Here is an 11,242-nt window from a genome sequence, read left to right on the forward strand (position 1 = left end):
ACCAATGTGCTGCAATTGTGCTTTAGAGATACCATGGAGTGGTGAAAGCAATGAAGTGGCTTTTCTGCTGTGACCTGGTCTCCATGGCAGCTGTGATTCAGATTTTTACAATACGGACACCAATCCACAGGAAGTGGAAAGCAACAACCAAGTCATGGCGCGCACACACACACACACACACACACCCCAAAAGGCTTTTCACTACTGCCCTGGAGAGATTTACTCTGACGATCTCTCTATGTAATTTTGCTCCTCATAACACTGCAGTATCATTCTATTTAGTGTATGCTAAAATCAGTATGGTTTTGTTCCCTGCTAACTATCACTGTACACTAGTTAGAGATGATTTCTTTAAAATCAAGAGATATAAGGAAACCATCATGAGTTCAAATAAGAACAAGTGACTACAAAAATGCAATGAATACTAATATAAATATTAGGGCTGTTAAGCAATTAAAAAATTAATTGTACTGTTAAACAATATAATATCATTTATTTAAATATTTTTGGATGTTTTCTACGTTTTCAAATATACTGATTTCAATTACAACACAGAATACAAAATGCACAGTGCTCAGTTAATATTTATTTTTGATTACAAGTATTTGCACTGTAAAAACACAAAAGAAATACAATTTTTCAATTCACCTAATACAAGTACTGTAGTGCAATCGCTTTATCATGAAAATGCAACTTACAAATGTAGAACTGTGTACAAAAAAACTGGCATTCAAAAATAAAAATGTAAAATTTTAGATCCTGCAAATCCACTCAGTCCTACTTCTTGTTCAGCCAGTTGCTCAGGCAAACAAGTTTGTTTGCATTTTCAGGAGATAATGCTACCAGCTTCTTGTTTACAATGTCACCTGAAAGTGAGAATGGGCATCCTCATGGCACTGTTGTAGCTGGTGTCACACGATATTCACATGCCAGATGTGCTAAAGAGTCACATGTCCCTTCATGCTTCAACCACCATTCCAGAAGACATGCATCCATGCTGATGACAGGTTCTGCTCAATAACAGTCCACAGCAGCACAGACCGACACATACTCATCTTCATTATCTGAGTCAGATGCCACCAGCAGAAGGCTGATTTTCTTTTGTGGTGGTTCGGGTTCTGTAGTTTCCACATCGGAGTGTTGCTCTTTTAAGACTTCTGAAAGCAAGCTCCACACGTTCTTCCTCTCAGATTTTGGAAGGCACTTCAGATTCTTAAACCTTGGGTTGAGTGCTGTGGCTATCTTTAGAAATCTCACATTAGTACCTTCTTTGTGTTTTATGAAATCTGCAGTGAAAGTGTTCTTAAAATGAACAGCATGTGCTGGGACATCATCCGAGACTGCTATAACAGGAAATATATGGCAGAATATGGGTAAAACAGAGCAGGGGACATACAATTCTCCCCCAAGGTGTTCAGTCAGAAATTTAATTAACACATTTTTTTTTTTAACAAGTATCATCAGCATGGAAGCATGTCCTCTGGAATGGTGGACGAAGCATGAAGGGGCATACAAATGTTTAGCATATCTGGCACATAAATACCTTGCAATGCCCGCTACAGAACTGCCATGCATACGCCTGTTCTCACTTTCTGGTGACACTGTAAATAAGAAGAGGGCAGCATTATCTCCTATAAATGTAAACAAACTTGTTTGTCCTAGCGATTGCCTGAACAAGAATAGGACTGAGTAAACTTGTAGGCTCTGAAGTTTTACATTGTTTTGTTTTTGAGTGCAGTCATGTAACAAAAAAACATCTACATTTGTAAGTTGCATTTCCATGATAAAGAGATTGCACTACAGTGCTGGTATGAGGTGAATTGAAAAATACTATTTCTTTTATCATTTTTACAGTGCAAATACTTGCAAACAAAAATATACACTTTCATTTCAATTACAACACAGAATATATATGAAAATGTGGAAAAACATCCAAAATATTTAATAAATTTCAACTCGTATTCTATTATAGAATCATAGGATATCAGGATTGGAAGGGACCTCAGGAGGTCATCTAGTCCAACCCCGTGCTCAAAGCAGGACAAATCCCCAACTAAATGATCCCAGCCAGGGCTTTGTCAAGCCTGACCTTAAAAACCTCTAAGGAAGGAGATTCCACCACCTCCTTAGGTAACACTTTCCAGTGCTTTACCACCCTCCTAGTGAATTTTTTTTTCCCCCAACCTAAACCTCCCCCACTGCAACTTGAGACCATTACTCCTTGTTCTGTCATCTGATACCACTGAGAACAGTCTAGATCCATCCTCTTTGGAACCCCCTTTCAGGTAATTGAAAACAGCTATCAAATCTCCCTCCCCCACCCATTCTTCCCTTCTGCAGACTAAATAACCCCAGTTCCCTCAGCCTCTCCTCGTAAGTCATGTGCCCCAGCTTCCTTATCATTTTTGTTGCCCTCCGCTGGACTCTTCCCAATTTTTCCACATCCTTCTTGTAGCGTGGGGCCCAAAACTGGACACAGTACTCCAGATGAGGCCTCACCAATGCCGAATAGAGGGGAATGATCACATCCCTCGATCTGCTGGCAATGCTCCTACTTATACAACCCAAAATGCCGTTAGCCTTCTTGGCAACAAGGGCACACTGTTGACTCATATCTGCGGAACTGCTCTCTTGCCACTCGGTCCCTAGTCTGTAGCAGGATTCTTCCATCCTAAGTGCAGGACTCTGCTCTTCTCCTTGTTGAACCTCATTAGATTTCTTTTGGCCCAATCCTCTAATTTGTCTAGGGCCCTCTGTATCCTATCCCTACCTTCCAGCGTATCTACCGCTCCTCCCAGTTTAGTGTCATCTGCAAACTTGCTGCGGGTGCAATCCACACCATCCTGCAGATCATTAATGAAGATATTGAACAAAACCGGCCCCGGGACCGACCCTTGGGGCACTCCGCTTCATACTGGCTGCCAACTAGACATGGAGCCATTGATCACTACCCGTTGAGCCCGATGATCTAGCCAGCTTTCTATCCACCTTATAGTCCATTCATCCAGCCCATACTTCTTTAACTTGCTGTCAAGAATACTGTGGGAGACCGTATCAAAAGCTTTGCTAAAGTCAAGGAATAACAAGTCCACTGCTTTCCCCTCATCCAGAGGGCCAGTCATCTCGTCATAGAAGACAATTAAGTTAGTCAGGCATAACTTGCTCTAGGTGAATCCATGCTGACTGTTCCTGATCACTTTCCTCTCCTCTAAGTGCTTCAAAATTGATTCCTTGAGGACTTGCTCCATGATTTTTCCATGGACTGAGGTGAGGCTGACGGGCCTGTAGTTCCCCGGATCCTCCTCCTTCCCTTTTTTAAAGATGAGCACTACATTAGCCTTTTTCCAGTCATCCGGGACCTCCCGCAATAGCCATGAGTTTTCAAAGGTAATGGCCAATGGTTCTGCAAACACATCCGCCAACTCATTTAGCACCCTCGGCTGCAGCGCATCCAGCCCCATGGACTTGTGCTCATCCAGCTTTTCTAAATAGTCCTGAACCACTTCTTTCTCCACAGAGGGCTGGTCACCTCCTCCCCATACTGTGCTGCCAAGTGCAGTAGTCTGGAAGCTGACCTTGTTCGTGAAGACAGAGGCAAAAAAAGCCTTGAGTACATTAGCTTTTTCTACATCCTCTGTCACTAGGTTGCCTCCCCCATTCAGCAAGGGGCTCACACTTTCCATGACCACCTTCTCGTTGCTAACGTACCTGAAGAAACCCTTCTTGTTACTCTTAACATCTCTTGCTCGCTGCAACTCTAAGTGTGATTTGGCCTTCCTGATTTCACTCCTCATGCCTGAGCAATATTTTTATACTCCTCCCTCGTCATTTGTCCAAGCTTCCACTTCTTGTAAGCTTCTTTTTTGTGTTTAAGATGAGCAAGGATTTCACTATTAAGCAAAGCTGGTCACCTGCCATATTTACTATTCTTTCTACACATCAGGATGGTTTTTTCCTGCGCCATCAATAAGGATTCTTTAATACACAGCCAGCTCTCCTGAACTCCTTTCCCCCTCATGTTATTCTCTGAGGGGATCCTGCCCATCAGTTCCCTGAGGACGTCAAAGTCTGCTTTATTATTTATTTAACAGTGCAATTAAAACTGTGATTAAATTTTTTGAGTTAATCAAGTGAGTTAACTGTCATTAATTGACAGCCCTAATAAATATAGATACTGAGTCACAAATAACTCCAGTTGCTTCCTATGGGTCTGATCATCAGCTGACCATCCACATTGGGAGTCACATGTGCTCAGCACCACTCAGTCCCAAAGTGAGTATAAATGCCACATCTATTTGATATCAATAAAACACTGGCTCTCATTTGGCATGTTCAAGCACACATGGTGGTGCCATCATACCCTCCACTGGCAATCTACAGCGGTATATTAAGTCTCTCAAAAAATAATATTCCATTGGTATCAAAGGTTTCATATTCTTATTGGCTAACCTATGCATTGCTAATTAAACCTTTAAAATCCTAGAAAAGTGTTAGAATAAAAGCAGTCAAGAGAAGGTAATTTATTTGACCTGATCTGATGTATACACACAAACGATAAAATAGAGTGGGCAGAATCAAATTACTGCAGTCCGGGTAGCTCCTTTCATGGAACGAGGGGAGATGGTGTTAGAGGACCTCAGAGTCTTAACCGCTATACTGCTATTAAAACTAAAAGCAAATGCACTCAATACTTCCATGCTTCAATAGAGTTGTGAGCTCTTATACAAGCATTGAGCATAGCGCTCAGCCCCTGCATATTAAAAGGTATCTTCCCTCCTGCCTCACACCTTTTCACATACTTTTTTGTTTAGCTCATTTCATCGTGATTTTGTATCTAGTATTAAGTATTTGTGTTTGGCTTTCAGAAGGTCAGCTGTGATTAATTTCCCTTAACTGAATTGCATTCTGCACTTAAAAAATAAAAATAAAAAAAAAGAGTAAACCCAGTGCTAAGTAAGTAACAGGTAAAACACAATCATCTCAACTTCATGGAACAGATCTCATCCTGTGTTAAGGGAACAAGTGAGGAGAATAGGTACTCACCATAGTCTGTAATTTAGAAAATATACAAAGATAGAACAAAAGCAATTTAGTTTGAGTTATACAAACACTGTTAACAATGGCAATAATAATGCCATGGAGATGAGCTTGAAGGCTGGGAGTTTCAAGAACCTATGGGACTTAGGTATTGAATTCCCATTGAATTTGAATGAGAACTGCTTGTCTAGCTTCCTTCAACCACTTTCAAAATCCCAGCATAAATCCCAAGAGAACACAGTCTACATGGAGTTGAGAATACTGGTGACAACATTATAGGTATCAACCTTATAATCAAAGCAGTCATCTCTACCTTCCTGGAATTATACAGATGTTTTAATCTGAATCATTCAATTTCCCATATGATTATACCTTTGGTTATACTGCCCTCAAGCGGCAAAAAAAAAAATCCCTTCACTGAATATAATTTATTGCATTGTATAATTTATCTATCAGCTGCCTAACACCTTTCCTGCATATTTTTCCCCCAGTGGGGAAGCAAGCCTGTCCACTGCTCTCCTGCTGCAGTTCCTGGCAGAAGAGTACACGCTAGTCTGAAAAGTACAGTGCATGAGTCCCACTTGAAGATCTTGTTGATAGAATATGAATTACACTATGCTTCCAAAAGCTACTAAAAGTCCAGAGCACTGCAGCTACCTGTTTTTATAAGTCAGGTAAGAGTAAAGACTGGATAAATTCTGACTACAGGAATCACAGTGAACTTGTAGTTAAGAAAAAAGGGATCTATACAACATAGCCTGTCTCACCGAGTCTCATGTTGAGCCCACACCCCAAAGAGCCAACTATGGGTAACATACGGCTCCAGTGACAACCCTATCCTATCAAAGAACCAGAGAGTATAAATAGCACACTAGGCCCTCTGTCACTGGAGGACATGCAGTAAGGAATCAAACTTTGAGGACTGAGACATGCAAGAGAGTGTTAATTTGGAAAATGAAGGGGAAATTAAGAACTGACTGGAATAGGCAATAAACCATTATTAGTCACATTGCCTAAAACGACGTATAATGGCATTCTGACATATGTAAGAGCACCACTGTATCCACCAACAGGAAAAATGTAACATGAAACTTTGTTCACAAAAGTAACACAAAACACCACTATTGCTAATAAACCAACCAATTGGAAAAAGGTCCCATACTTTGCTGAAACAATGATAATAATTAGGGCAGTAGGGCTCACTCAAAACAAGTTATTTTTAGTCACTGGAAGAAAATGGGAGTTAGGCCAACAGTCACCACATGTCACGTAACCCAATTTTCTTGCAAGATAGAAAGGACAAGGTATAAATAGCAGCCAGTTTACTGACTCTTCTGCCAGACTGGTAAAAAGGCAGCTATGGACCAACATCCTTTGGCTTCATATTTTGGAAATATTTGGTTTTTAAATATCAAACTATTTTTTTCAGTCACTGAGAGGACACGATACCATTTACATACATAGGATTTCAGACAGAAAAGTGGCTTGTAAATCATAGAATATTAGGGTTGGAAGAGACCTCAGGAGGTCATCTAGTCCAATCCTCTGCTCAAAGCAGGACCAACACCAACTAAATCATCCCAGCCAAGGCTTTGTCAAGCTGGGCCTTGAAAACCTCTAAGGATGGAGATTCCACTACCTCCCTAGGTAACACATTCCAGTGCTTCACCACCCTCCTAGTGAAATAGTGTTTCCTAATATCCAACCTAGACCTCCCCCACTGCAACTCGAGACCATTGCTCCTTGTTCTGTCATCTGCCACCACAGAGAACAGCCAAGCTCCATCCTCTTTGGAACCCCCTTTAAGGTAACTGAAGGCTGCTATCAAATCCCCCCTCACTCTTCTCTTCTGCAGACTAAATAACCCCAGTTCCCTCAGCCTCCTTATCATTTCCGTTGCCCTCCGCTGGACTCTCTCCAATTTGTTCACATCCCTTCTGAAGTGGGGGGACCAAAACTGGATGCAATAGTCCAGGTGCAGCCTCACCAGTTCCGAATAGAGGGGAATAATCACTTCCCTTGATCTGCTGGCAATGCTCCTACTAATACAGCCCAATATGCCATTGGACTTCTTGGCAACAAGGGCACACTGCTGACTCATATCCAGCTTAGATTCATAGAAACAAAGGTCAGAAGGGACCATTATGATCATCTAGTCTGACCTCCTGGACAACGCAGGCCACAGAATCCCACCCACTCCTGCGAAAAACCTCTCACCTATGTCTGAGCTATTGAAGTCCTCAAATCATTGTTTAAAGACTTCAAGGAGCAGAGAATCCTCCTTCTTGTCCACTGTAATCTCCAGGTCCTTTTCTGCAGAACTGCTGCTTAGCCAGTCAGTCCCCAGCCTGTAGCAGTGCATGGGATTCTTTCTTCCTAAGTGCAGAACTCTGCACTTGTCCTTGTTGAACCTCATCAAATGTCTTTTGGCCCAATCCTCCAATTTGTCTAGGTCACTCTGGGCCCTATCCCTACCCTCCATCGTATCTACCTTTCCCCACAGTTTACTGTCATCTGCAAACTTGCTGAGCATGCAATTAATCCCATCATCCAGATCATTAAACATGTTGAACAAAACCGGCCCCAGGACCGACCCCTGGGGCACTTCGCTGCACACCAGCTGCCAACTAGACATCGAACTGTTGATCACTACCTGTTGAGTCTGATGATCTAGCCAGCTTTCTATCCACCTTATAGTCCATTCTTCCAATACATACCTTTTGAAACTTGCTGGCACGAATACTGTGGGAGACCATATCAAAAACTTTGCTGAAGTCAAGATATATCACATCCACCACTTTCCCCATATCCACAGAGCCAGTTATCTCATCATAGAAGGCAATCAGGTTGGTCAGGCATGACTTGCCCTTAGTGAATCCATGTTGACTGTTCCTGATCACCTTCCTCTCCTCCAAGTACTTCAAAATGGATTCCTTGAGGACCTGGTCCATGATTTTGCTGGGAACTGAAGTGAGGCTAACCTGTCTGTACCTCCCCGGGTTCTCTTTTTTCCCTTTTTAAATATGGGCACTATATTTGCCTTTTTCCAATCATCCAGGACCTCCTCTGATCACCAAGAATTTTCAAAGATAATGGCCCATGGCTCTGCAATCACATCAGCCAACTCCATAAGCACCCTTGGATGCATTATATTTGGACCCATGGACTTGTGCATGTCCAGCTTTTCTAAACAGTTCTTAACCTGTTCTTTCACCACTGAGGGCTGCTCATCTGCTCCCCATGCTGTGTTGCGCAGTGCAGCAGTCTGGGAGCAGCCCTTCTCTGTGAAGACCGAGGCAAAAAAAAGCACTGAGTATTTCAGCTTTTCCACATCATCTGTCACTATGCTGCCTCCCCCATTCAGTAAAGGTCCAACACTTTCCCTGACCTCCTTCTTGTTACTAACATAACTGTAGAAACCCTTCTTGTTACCCTTCACATCCCTTACTAGCTGCAAGTCCAATTGTGCCTTGGCCTTCCTGACTACACCCCTGCATGCTCTAGCAGTATTTTTATATACCTTCCTAGTCATCTGTCCAAATTTCCACTTCTTTTAAGCTTCCTTTTTGAGTTTAAGCCCACCAAAGATTTCCCTGTTAAGCCAAGCTGGTCACCTGCCATATTTACTATTCTTTCCGCACCTTGGGAAGGTTTGTTCCTACGCCGTCCATATGGATTTCTTTAAAATACAGCCAGCTTTCCTGGACTCCTTGCCCCCTCATATTAGCCTCCCCGGGGATCCTGCCCATCATTTCCCTAAGGGAGTCTAAGGGCATGGCTACACTTGCAGATGTAGAGCGCTTTGAGTTAAATCAGCCTTCGTAGAGCACAGTAGGGAAAGCACGGCAGTCTGTCCATACGGACAGCTTCAACCGCACTGGCGTGGCCGCATTTGTGGCACTTGCAGCAGCATTGGGAGCTGGCAGCTATCCCAGCATGCAAGTGGCTGCAACGTGCTTTTCAAATGGGGTGGAGGGGTGGAGTGTGACAGGGAATGTGTTGTGTGTATGTGGGGGGCAGAGAGAGAGAGAGAGACTGGGTTGGGGGGGGCTGAAAGCGTCAGCATGCTGTCTTGTCAGTTCAGACAGCAGCAGACCCCCCTCGCCCCTCTCTCTCTCTCTCACACAGCATTCCACACTAATGGTTGCTTTGTCTTGGAGCAGATAAGCAGCTGGCTGTCAGAAACTGAGCTTTCAAAGGGCATTTCCGCATTCCTACAGCCGATTCCAAACAATGACAAGAGTGGCCACTTGACTTAAGGGGATTATGGGACATTTCTGGAAGCTGATCAGAGCGCAGTAAGGCAACACCTTGTCCACACTGGCGCTGCAGCGCTCCAGCGAGGGTGCAGCAAACGTTTTTCCACTCGCCAAGGTGGAGTACCAGCAGCGCTGTAACCGCAGAGTCAGAGCGCTCTACGTGCCTTGACAGTGTGGACGGGTAGCAAGCTAGTGCACCCAGGGCTCCTTTATTGCGCTGTAACTCACAAGTGTAGCCAAGCCCTAAGTCTGCTTTTCTGAAGTCCAGGGTCTGTATTTTGCTACTCTTCTTTCTTTCTTTCGTCAGGATCCTGAGCTCAACCATCTTATGGTCACTGCTGCCTAGGTTGCCACCCACTTCTACTTCTCCTACCAATCTTCCCTGTTTGTAAGCAGCAGGTCAAGAGGAGCACGGCCCCTAGTTGGTTCCTCCAGCACTTGCACCAGGAAGTTATCCCCAACACTCTTCAAAAACTTCCTGGATTTTCTGTGCACTGCTGTATTGCTCTCTCAGCACATGTCAGGGTGACTGAAGTCCCCCATTAGAACCAGGGCCTGTGATCTGGAGACTTCAGTTAGTTGTCCGAAGAAAGCCTCGTCTACCTCATCCTTCTGATCTGGTGATCTATAGCACACGCCCACCACATCACCCTTGTTGCTCTCGCCTCAAAAGACTCTCAACAGGCTTTTCTCCAGTTTCAAATTGGAGCTCTGAGCAATCATACCACTCTTAGATACAATGCAACTCCTCCACCTTTCTTCCCGTACCCGTCCTTCCTGAACAGTTTATACCCATCCATGACAGCGCTCCAGTCATATAAACTGCCCCACCAAGTTTCTGTTATTCCAATTCCATAGTTTCTTGATTGTGCCAGGACTTCCAATTCTTCCTGCTTGTTTCCCATGTTTCTTGCATTCATGCACATGCACATAAGAAAACTAGCAGATTGCCCTACTTTCTCAATATGAATCAGGAGGCTTCCCGTCCTATACCCTCCTCCTTACGTTTCCTCCTGGTATCCCACTCACCTCCAGGTTTAGGTCACCATGGTCAAATGAAGTCCCTGTGGAAAATGTGGAAAGGATGACGGCTATACTGCTAATTTCAGTTCAGATTTAAAATACTGGCATAGAAACATTGTACTGAAGTGGCATCTGACACTCCAGTGACCAAGCAATGACCTCAACACGCACTCACAACTGCTACCCATTTCAATGGGAGTTGAACCCATATTTGAGAACAGGATTCAGAAACCTATGTTCTACACAAGATTAATGCTTTTCACTGCACTCTATTTCAATCCCCTGAAGGCAGTTCAGTTATGCTAGAGAGCTATGAAACTTCCAGCTCCATTGCCTTAGCTACAGACAAGAAATAAAAGAAACCATTTACATGTATTAGATAGCACTACAGAAATGGATTGATTAGGAAATATTTGGTAAGAGAATAAAAGCAAAAAGGTGAGGACCTTCCTCCTACAGAGGTGTTTACCATTTCGTTACACATGATGCCATTTCTTCTGAAAAGAAACATTTGAAATATTTGGTCAACTAAGCAACCACAACCACTGACCAGTGAACAGGCTTAGAAATATTATAAGTCTTGTTGTGCTATAGGACCCTTCAGAGTGATGCTCCCATTCTATCCCAAAACATAAAATGTGAATGGCATTTCAGAAAAAACTTATTTAATTTTAATGTGTGATTCAGTATCATTACCATTTCCCCACCTCTTCAGAGAAGTTATGAAAAAAAGTTCTATGATGCATCCACCATGCATTTCCTCATTTGGCATCCTATATGCAGGCTTTAGTTAACTGACCAATGTACATATTACATTACAACCTTACGTTCTAGAGTTTACTATTTAACTTATACATTATTATTTTACTGTTTTGATTAAAAAGTGTTCACTCATGAAAGCATCATCTTGATTACACACCTCA

This window comes from Lepidochelys olivacea (genome assembly GCF_965140295.1).
Source record: "Lepidochelys olivacea isolate rLepOli2 genome assembly, chromosome: 4".
Lineage (NCBI taxonomy): Eukaryota > Metazoa > Chordata > Testudines > Cheloniidae > Lepidochelys > Lepidochelys olivacea.